The following is an 11,236-nucleotide window of genomic DNA, read 5'->3' as shown; positions in this document are numbered from 1 at the left end:
ACAACGAAAACCTGTGTTTGAATGCAAAATGTTGATTTGTAGGTGTTTGTAAACCTTGATACAGTACTGCAGATGGTGTCCCAAAAGATCAAAGACAACGTTAATAACTGCTATGTGATGTTGATGATATCTTTAATATTTCAACCATGTCAGCGTACTTTTGGTCATTACTTTTCTAAAGTTAAGTCTTCTTCTCTTGAATAATCAATATCAGATGTTTGCATGATGGAAAGTAATTTAAGTTTACTTTTTAAAAAGCCGTGATTCATACTGTGGGTTACGTTTGTTTAACAGATTAACATTTTCACTGATGGGTGGCAGTTTTTTTTTTCTTTTTAGTGCTTTTGATAGAAGAACATCTAGGATATTTTCCAACAAAAACACATTTTTTCACCTTTGCCTCCAGTTGTGGAAGAAAGACCTTCCAAAAATAATTCTTTTCCAATACAGTTTGGCCTGTCTGGGTAACAATATGCAAGTATATATATCGTGTAGAAGATGTGATTGAAAAAATTAAAAATCCCATTTTGGTAAAGTGATCAAGAAATTAATATAGCAAGATTACAACCCTTTCTGAATTGAAATCTTTGGTGTGCCAATATAATTGAAGCACTTGACCCCCACCAGATTCGAGGGCTAAATTATACAATTCTTTTTTTATTTTAAAATTGACAACAGGCCAGAGTTCTTTTACTTCAGGAAACACTGAGAAATTTGGTCAACTTACCTCCTGTCCTTTCAGGTTTGACTCCTGGCCTGGGACCTTGGGGCAAAATTATTTTAATGATGCTTATTCAGATTCAGCTATAGTAGCAAGTTACCACAAATCACTCGTGTACTACAAATTTAATTCCTCCTTGATTTTTTTTCACTTCAAAAGGTGAGAAAAAGGTGGGGGGAGTGTAATTTTATATGGCTCTATTTGAAAAGGGTTTTGTGTACCTTTATAATTCTTTTGAAGCAATATTTTAAAAAAATAACTGCCAGCCAAAGTGGCAATGCAGAAAAGTGCCATCTTGTTTAGGATTTGTACACACCAGTTTTTAACACAGTGTTCTTTTCACTAAGTACTACATACGTTAATTTATATTTATATATTGTCAATATTGTTGTAACCAAGCTTCTCCTTTCTAAACACTTCAGAAACAAGGCCTTGTATTTTTAGGTGATTTTCATAAACAGAGTAATTCTTTTCCTTTCACTAGTATCTTGCACTCGATACATGTAGCAATACTTAATATATTCTCTTCACAAGTATTTGTTAAGTGATTTAGTTAATGGCTGATAAATGTTTTGTACAAAATAGATTCTGTACAGGAAAAAAAAAATCTTTTAGATAAACATTATTTATTTTTACTGTTTTGTAAGTTAGACACTATAATGGAGCTCCTTTTTGCCAGAATTACTGGAAGTGCCTCTTGGTAAAATGTATTATACAGTAAATATGTATTCAAAATTATTAGAAATACTTGTCACAAAATGAACAATGTGGATGTTGCAATGTGAAGACAAATGTACAACATAAATATAATTCTGTGGTATCCTGTTGGCTCCGTTTCTTTTTCCTTTTTTGAACAAAATTGCTTTCGGTGCCCAGCTTCCAGTTTAAGTGTTAGACTAAAACAGACTTTACCCTCTTTAGACTCTGATTCAAATCCAGTGAAACCTTGTATATGTTGAATTACCATTTTAGCTGCCAGCCCTGCTTGGTATGTGTTAGTGACCCAAGCTCATGTTTGTTGGTATCCAATTTCCTGAGACTTTTACCTGCAGATTTCTGCACTTTGGTTCAGATTACTAATAAATCCCATGTTAAGTACTTTGTGACTCAACCAATCTGTGGAAAGCCTCGTTATGACCATTCTTCTTTAATGATGACCAGTATTTCAGCATCCATCATCAGTGCACTACTCAATCCAATTAATCTGGACCACACAGACTGAGTGTGGTCAGTATTACCTGGTAGCATTCAGCCACAGCAATGCAGGGTGAGTAATCCTTCCAGAGAAAATGAAATGTGTTACCTTAACAGTTTCCCATATTAATCACAGAAGTAATCTGTTAAAGTGGGACATCAGTGAGTGAAATCAATTTTCCTGCCATTATATTGGTAAGTATGCTGTCATTTTTCAGTGTCAAATTTTACTAGTCTTTTATGTGGGCTAGAATTGACATCTAGCTACTGTCTTTGCTCACTGTTTATAATTTCAAAAAAGTATCTCACAGCTGTCAAAAATTTTACCCATTTTTAAAGTTTTATTACCTACTTTCATCAAAGATCGGGAGAGCTCTTCAGCTAATTGATTTGAAATGGTTGCATAGAAATTATCTAGATCAACCATGTGTTCAAAGCCTCTTTAAGTGAAAAATTAACAGATTTCAAAATCATCAGAAGTATCAGCCCCATATCTGGCTGTCAGTTTCCAAATGCCCCCAGTTTATTTGTCCTCTGGCTAAAATTCTGAATGGAAAAAATGTAAGGAAATTTGCACCAGGCAGTGATTAGGAAGATACAAGTCAGGATCATTGCCAGTAGGAAAATAAAATGTTTTTAACCTATTCCAAGTGAACTGCCTCTAAGCCAGCAGCTGGTCTGTCCCAAACACTTCACATCTCAACAGCATGTAATTATTTGATGCTAAAATTCACAGAGGGGAATGCAACTGGAGTAGCAAAGAAAAACTTTTCCCTCACTACTTCTCACCACAAAGAGTAGGGGCTACCAAGGTAAAGAATGCACTTGTCTGAAAACCACAGAACCCTCTCCGAAGCTCTTCAGACAGCGAGAGGTTCCCATGGGAAGAGATGAGCAATAAAACACAGGGCAGAAGCCGTGAATCTGCTAATGAGACCACACATGAGCCTGCCTCTCCTGGGGTTCTGCTAAAACATAAAGGAGGCCGTGACGCACAGTCCCTAGCAGCTCAATTAAAAGTTGCATTTTCCAGGTGTTCAAATTACTCTCAATGGCTTGGGCAAATCCAGTTGCCTAAAAGCACTTGAAGTGTTTCACTACAAACACAGTTCTCAGAGAACTCTTGATGCTTTGTTTAGCAATGATTTCTTTTAAAGTGTTTTCAACCGTCTCACCAAAATCCAGTGGAAATCAACCTAATGCCACCACGGACTCCCCAGATATTGCAGGGAGGGAAGAGCAAACAACTTTGACAGGAAGGTGACTTTTGCAGGTGCTTCCCTGGCTGATGGGGTCTGTAGCTCTGGGGTTTCCATCTCACACCATCCAAGGGGAATTTTAGCTGCTCCACACTGGGCTCCCACAGACCTGGCACGCTGCAGTGGAAGTTGTCAAAGCTACTTTGTTGAACAGCTTCACTGCCAAGAGGTCATACAAACCTTGCATCAATTCATGAGAAAACATGCAAGTTTCAGATTTAACTGAGAGTTCTGATGGCTTGTGTCACACCCAGTGTGGATTGCTAGTTATAATCGCTGAACTGCCTGGGGTAGGCACAGGCATAATGGTTTGGAAGTCTGATACAGATAAAAGGTTGCTGCAGCACCTGCTTGCCTCCAGACAGGAAATACACTGCAAAAGGTTCCTGTTTGATCTGCACAATGGCTTCATTTAATGTTCCTTCTGTTGTTGTAGCTGATAAATTACTTCCCTCCACAGTCCTTTGCACGGGGTGATTGTTTATTATTGTTCTTGCCAAAGGCATCATATTCTATAAATTCAACACCTTCAGTGTAATCAGCTCTCCTGCTCAATCGTTTGTACCTTCTCTTTCTACATTTCTAGGCAAAATCTTTGGGTTTAAACCTACTTCAAAGAACTTATCTTCATTAAGGAAAGTGTTATAGAGTTTTTTCTAAGAATAATGGCATTAATCTCCAGTTGCTGGATGAGTTACATTTTCACTTATTACATCTTTATGCACAGAAATTCTCCCCGAAGCTCCAGAGGGTGCAAGTGCTTCCTGCCCTGAAGAGTGTCACATCACTGGATTTCTCATTCATCCTGCTTTTTGTACTCTCTCAGAAGCAGGTTTCCCAGAAGATCTTTGCACAGTGTGGTGCTGCATAAAAATACATAGTAATTATTTTCAAAGTTTCCGTTAAAACCTGACTCTGTCTTTTGAGTTGGGGGTGGAGGGGAAGTCTGGTTGGGTTTTTTACTTGTTGGTTTTTTTTATTAACCACTCAGGAAGGAAAACCTCTGAGCCATTTTACCTGATCAGTCACTTTCTGCAAGTGCTTTCAAGGTAATGTACAGCCATTGACCACACTCCTAAACTTTGCCTCAGGTACCCAGCACAGATAGCATACACAGAAGAGGTGATACTGTTCCATGGTCAGGGTGCAGTAAAGAAAGGCCTTTACTGCCACTCCTATTTCTGAAAAATTTTCTTGCTTCTATGTCATGCAAGGGGCTGAAAATATAAGTATCAGGAATAATTTGATTCAGAGTAAAGAGATTATTCAGTAGGACCTTTGCATATCGTAATAACAAGAAGTTAGACAGATCCAAAATATAATTGGAACATTTTTCTATTGCTTTGCTGTCCTTTGGTAAGAAAACTATTCTTTGAGGATACAGAATAGATCTGGAAGTCCTTAGTTGGGCAAGAAAAGGCTGAAATTCCAAGGCTGAAATTCTCCCAGCAATCCCCAAGAGCTTCTAAAAGCCAAAGTGTATTATTTGTCTCTGTCTTTGATGTGGAATGGGTACCCAAGGTTTGTTCTGGCAGTGGGTTTCCTACCTATTTATATCCTTACCAAGCCTGTTCCTAGGACTGGCAACAAAAAGAAGAGGAAAATTAATGTCGAGAAATTAATAATCCGTAGCAGTAGAGTAGAATAACTAAAGCAATTAAAATTTTATAGGCAGTGAGACTTGGATGCCTTGTTAGTTAACTGCAAATGCCTTCCCTCTTTCTACCTGTCATTGGGTGCAAGCTACACATTTACAGGAATTGCTGCCATGACTGGTTCTCCTCTGAGTCAGTCCAAGTGGCTCAGGGTTGGAGCATTTTCATGTTAGCAAAAATAAAATATTAAAGGAGCATTTGGCTCGATGAGAGTAGCTGAAGACTCATTCCACCAAGAGTTTATGAGTAACTTTGCTTTGCAGCACAATATTAAGGGTTGCAAATGTATTCTCTGTTGGACTATAGGAATCACTTAAATTCAGATTTTAAGGTGATGTGGTATACCCTAATCCTACATATATGTTTTCGTTTGCTTTTGTAAACAGTATTTTATTTCTAGCAGATGAAAATGCATTCTGTTGGAATAAATTCTTTTAAAAAATGTCTTTTAGAAAGGAAAAAAAAAAAATTCATGCTTCTAAATACTGCTCCAAAAACCTGCTGTGTTATCAGTGCAATGTGAGTATAATGGTGGGCCTATATATGAAGATTACACTTGTCACAGCTATTCACTTTGGCTAGACAAGGCTTTGTAAGTGTAATTAATTTAACCTGTTCTTTAGAAATGAAGGTGGTCTGGCTTCTAATTTCCTGTAACTAATACAAAGCAGGCATGTAAAGAAAACAGACCTCAAGGAGCAAGCTTCAGTCTGGTTTTTGTCCTGTAGCTGCTTTAAAGGCTTTGTTTAAATTACAGAATAAGTATATATAAGTAGGCAATTTCTTTTAGGACTATAGGAAAGCAAAACCTTTCTTGTCTGGTTGATTGTCTAGCAAGCTTCCAATTTTGTGTCATTCTGCAGTGGGAGACAAGCAAGAGGTGTCATGTCCAGTATTATAATTGTTAGTGATTTGTTTCTCATGTCTCAGTCCTTGGTAGTGAATTGTGGTATTGAATTTCCATGTGACATCCTGCAAGGCCTAGAAGACTAAGAAATCCCTACCTGGACGAGACTTTGTTTTTTTTCAGATTAACTTGTTGAATTTTAGAGAGGATCCATCATTCATTTACCCTGAGCATCTTGAAAAGCATTGTAGAGGACATAAGTATGGTCATTTCTGAGGAATTGCTATAATTAGTTCATAAAGGAAGGGTGACACTCATCTGGAGGTGTAAGAAAACTTTCCATAATGGAAAATACCTCCTCCAAGTGGTTTTGGGGAAGTTCCAGTTAAGATAGCACCACCTGTGAAGTCAGAGGAGGCTCTGTAAAGAAATTTCAGTAAAAGACAACAGTGATAAAAACCTGATACTGAGGTTTTACAATGAAACAAAAATCCAGGAAAGATGAGAGTATTGCACTAAATCTTGTGGGCCTTGTTTTTCAAAGCACTGGTGCCTTCTAAAGGACATAAAACCAGTCCATAGGTATTTTTCTGTTAGTGTGGAGGACAAGGCTCTGGTGCTTAGCAATACAATTTGTAGCATAATGGAGGACTACGGGATTAAGGGACTTTTATAACAAATTTACCTATCTGATAATGAAACTTCACTTATTTTAAAGAACAGTGTGGTAAAGGTTACCAGTGGCAGAATAACCGGAATCTGTGTCAGAAATCTTTGAAAGCAACAAGGTCAGCAATCAAGATTAAAGGTCATGCAAAACTAGTACAGATCCCGTATTGTGTAAACTCAGTTTTCCTAATAATTAAAGGAAATGGCCTGGAAGCTATTCTCTTAAAGAGGTTGAACGAGCTCATAATCACTAAGTCTCCTAATCACTAATTACTGTGAACTATTAGGCACCCTGATATCTCTTAGAAAAGGGGAAAATAGATTTCCAAGTTCCCAAACCAAAGAAGGATACAAGACACTTTAAAGTACAAAATGTGAATTATGTGTAGTGTAATAAAATTTCAGCCGCATTAAGAACCCAAAATGGTGAAATAACAAAGGAAAGGATAATAATTTGTATTAAATCTAGGAAAGCAAAAGCCTACTCTGTGTTTGGCTGTGTGAGTGAGGTCTTAGCTGCCATGGGAACCTGCTGTACTGCAGAGGGTGGGAGGGAATAAGAAGGGAAAAGGAAGAAGAATTTTTAACTTTAATACCTTTTCTGTTTACATAATGAAAGCCTACAGGGTAGCAGAAGATGGGATTTACAGCCTCTCTCAGCTCAACAAACTACAGAGGGAACTAGTCACATCCTTCACCTTTACCCAAACTTGCAAATAAATATTTCAGCTGCTGTGACCTTGTGGCAGGAAAAACTCAGGGTGGGAATGAAGTCTTCAATATTTTCTTTTTCTTTTTTTGTGGTGAAGGACTTGACTGACTCTCCCATGCAATCCTGTCCTCCCCCTTAATGGATCTTTTCACTCTGGTTTTGGGGTTTGTTTTCATGTTGATAGGGACATTGCCCTGTAGATTTTGTAGAGCAGGGCATACTGGGCATAACAGGAAGAACCAGGGACTGGATAAGGAATATTTGTGAATCACTTGTTCACCCTCCAGCCTGTCTTCTCTCACGCACTCCCCACTTTCTCTATTTTTTTTTTTTTTCCAAGTCCATTCCCCCTTGAATTCTTTTGTTTCCTGGAATTAAGCAATTAATAAGATCAGACTTTTGTTGGTTTTTTTTCCCTCTCCACAAGGTTTGTCACGTGCCTCATCAAACTTAGAGCAACTTGCAAAGAAAATACCCTCTATGAGCTGTTTAAATGCCCTTCATGATTCCCATCTAGGGCACCCAGCATCTTTGCTTTGCTGGTGTGCCCAGTGTCCTGGAACTGATAGGAGGGGACAGAGGAAGAAAAACCTGAGGAGGTGGGGGAGGAGGATGGGGGGCAGACAAATAGAAAATGCTCAGGCAAAACAAGAGACAAAACAAGTTCCCCCACCACCATTCTTTTTCTCTCTCTACTTCCAGTATAAGAAATACATCCACAGACAGGGTCATTTCTAAGAGGAGGTTTTCCCCTCCAATTTTTCCCCCTTCTAAGCTGGGACCAGTGCCTGTGCATGCAAGTGTGGGTATGCATAAGCAGGAGAGGAAGCTTACCTATGAAAACTAGTAGGCACCATCTCTGGGGATTCCTGCTGCCAGGTAAGATTTGGCTTTTCTTCTTCTCTTTGTTGCTTCACTTTTCATAGAGGATGTCTTTTAGCTAAAAAGGTTCCTGGGTGAACTGTGTCCACCCAGCCCAGCAAGTGCAGCTCCAGTGCCTGTGGGCTGACACACAGCAAAGGCTAAGGAGGCTTACTGCAGAGCGGAGGAGTTTCCAGAGGGGGGAAGGATGTTTTCTTATTGCCTGGAGTTTGGATGAGTGGAGGGGCACTTTGGGAGCTGCCTGGAGGTGCCTTAGCCTGCTGAATGCATGCTCAGGGACAGGTCTGCCCCTGGACCTGACCATCAGGCACAGGTCCACATGCCAGCTCTCAGGACGGGGAGTGCCACTGCCACCCAAGCTGTGTCACAGGTGAGCTCCGGGCGTGCTTTTGGTGGGATGGAAAGCAGAGCCACCAGAGAGGGCTCCCACACCCCAGGCAGCTGGAGCCAGGGATGGAAGGAGGGGTCTGAGCCCCAGCTGTGAGCCCAGGAGACATTCAGGGACAAGGTGTGGGCACAGGCAGGGTGTCACCCACCTGGATTTACCCAGTTGTTGTAGGTGTGATGAAGCACAACTGGAGCACTGCAGTGGATGGTCATAAACTCTTCAGAAGGGACAGGCACAGAGGGACAGGCAGTGGGGTAGCCCCATTTGATTTCTAGAGCTTAATGACAGTACCAACAGGGACAGCTGTTTGTGGGTAGGAGTCAGTGGAAAGGCCAGCAAGGCAGATGTGGCAGTCTGCTAAAAATACAGCACAGCAGAGGGGAAGTGAGGTCTAGGAGGCTCCTGCCGTGAGGAAGAAAACTGCCTGACACAGCTGGTGACAGAGGTAATGAGGACAGGTGTCCCACTTGACGTGTTTGTTAACTGAGAAGGACTGGCAAGTGATGTGGCATTTGCAGGCTGTCTAGGGCACAGTGATCATGAAATGAAAGAGATTTAATTCTTGGAAAGTAAGGAGGGGAGTTCAGCAAGCTGCCACTTTGGTCTTCTGGAGGGAAGGCTTTGGCCTGATTGACAGAGTTCCTTGGGAGGCACTTCTGAGGGACAAAGGGCTCAAGGAAGGCTGGACACTGTTCAAGAAAGAAATCTTAAATGTGCAGGAGCAGGCCAATGGGATCCTGTGTCAGCAATGTGTGGCCAGCAGGACCAAGGCAGTAATTGTCCTCTTGTACTAAGCACTTTGAAACCACACCTCAAATCCTGTGCTCAGTTCTGGGCCCCTCACTGCAAGGACTTTGAGATGTTGGAATGTGTCCAGAGAAGGGAGCTGGGGAAGGGTGTGGAGCACAAGTCCAGTGAGGAGCAGCTGAGGGATCTGGGAGTGTTTACCATAGAGAAAAAGAGTCTCAGGGCCTTATGGCTCTCTACAACTCCCTGGAAGGAGGCTGTAGTGAGGGGGGTCAGCTTCTTCTGAGTAACAAGCAATAGGACAAGAGAGAACAGGTTCAAGTTGCACCAGGGAGGTTTAGATTGCATACCAGGAAAGTCTTTCCTGGAAAGGTTGTCAAGTACAGGAATGGGCTGGCCAGTGAAGTGGCTGAGTCACCATCCTTGGAGGTATTTAAGAGATGGGTGATTGTGTCACTCAGGGACAGAGTTTGGTAATGGACCTCTCAGTGGTGGATCTACAGATGGACTCGATGATCTTAGGGGTCTTTTCCAACCTAAGCAATTCTATGATTCTATGATTATATTTTTCTGGCATTCCTGCCATGTTTGGAAATGAAATACTTAAGACATTCTCTGTCCTCATTTTCTGTGTCATAGAGAAATATGGTATCCCAGATATGGTAACAACCTGAGGCCATCGCTATACCCAATTCAGTAAGAGATCATCTTTACCATCCAGCTATTTCCCTGGATAAAACCAGAGATGTCCCTCACCTCCCACTGGAACTGGCAGTCTGTATTTGAGTGGCAAATTTGTGATTGCAGTGAAACAGCCCTGTGTATTCTGGTTGCACTGAAGAGGAAGGATCAAAACTAATAGTGCAGTTGGCTGTGGTTCCACTGGGAACATTTCTCTGTGCTCTGTCTTGTGCTAAAAGTTTCCATCAGAGGCATTGTCAGGGGAACCAAACTGATGTTCTGAGATACATGGCTGAAGGTGGCTCTGAAAACTACCAACCTCCTTAAAGCCATGCCACAAGAGCAGCTGGGGATATATTAAAACCTGTAGAGCCTGCATGGATATCAGGCCTTCCTTGCACTCTTCAATTTGACAGTCAGACAGTAAATGTTACCAATTTTTGTCCTGTAATCATTTGAGCATAAGTTTAGTTTGAGCTCTGCTGCCCATTTGAGATTTGTTTCAGCTCAGAGGAACACAAGCTTGCATGCTGCTGTCAAACATCAGTTTATCATATTCACACCACCACAGCAAATTTTTTTTGTGTTCTGACCAATCCTACACATGTGGTGCAGTGGAGGAGACCCTCTGCACCTCTGCCACAACGCTAGCTGGAAGTTGCTTTGCTCAGAGATAAAGACAATTCATTTAGCTGTGGTGCACATGTTTTCCCTCTTTCAGGTTTTGGGTTTTTTCATTCCAAAATTGCTGTAAATATGCAGCGTATTTCAAACCTTACAGAAGAGGCTATTTGATGTGCTTACATGGCAGCACCCCTTATGTGATTGTCATAAAAGAATTTATCCTCATGCAAGTCCTGTGAGGCACATGCTGTCTTTCCCCATTGTACAGGTTCAAAGGTGGGACAGAGATAGATTATTCTTAGTGTGATTTTTCCCAAGACATCAAGAAAATCAGAAGCAGAACAGGAATAGGTGCAGTAAGTGTTCAGCAAGCACAAAAATATTTTTTAATTGAAAAAAAAACCTCAGTACTCTTTAGTGTTGACAACAAAATACATTAGAGTTCCTGTCAGGACAGTGTGAAATGCAAATATTTCTCTTATATGTAGTCATACCTCTTATTTTAAATGATGGAGAGATCTCAGTGAAAATTTTGGTGCCACAAGCAAAGTCCTTTTGTCTTGCTCATATATGAACAGAGCCTATGAGCAAATCTTAGCATCTAAAGATATACTTTTGTTATTTTCACTTGTACTTCTGATAAAGCAAGTGCTTGTTTGGGAAGCCATGAAAACCCATGTATCCAGAGTATATACATATACATAAAACCATGTGTATTTTTAACCTATCTAAGATCTCTGTCTTCAGAGAAACATTTCCTATTCATATTTTCCGGCAGCAGTTCTGTAAAAGTGCTAAGACTTTTAGGACTGCCTAAAAGTGAACACAGAAGCTGATTTCATAAATATTTTCAGATC

Source organism: Poecile atricapillus, chromosome 18 (assembly GCF_030490865.1).
Source record: "Poecile atricapillus isolate bPoeAtr1 chromosome 18, bPoeAtr1.hap1, whole genome shotgun sequence".
NCBI lineage: Eukaryota > Metazoa > Chordata > Aves > Passeriformes > Paridae > Poecile > Poecile atricapillus.
The sequence above is the reverse complement of the archived record's forward strand: the minus strand, read 5'-3'. Positions refer to the sequence as shown.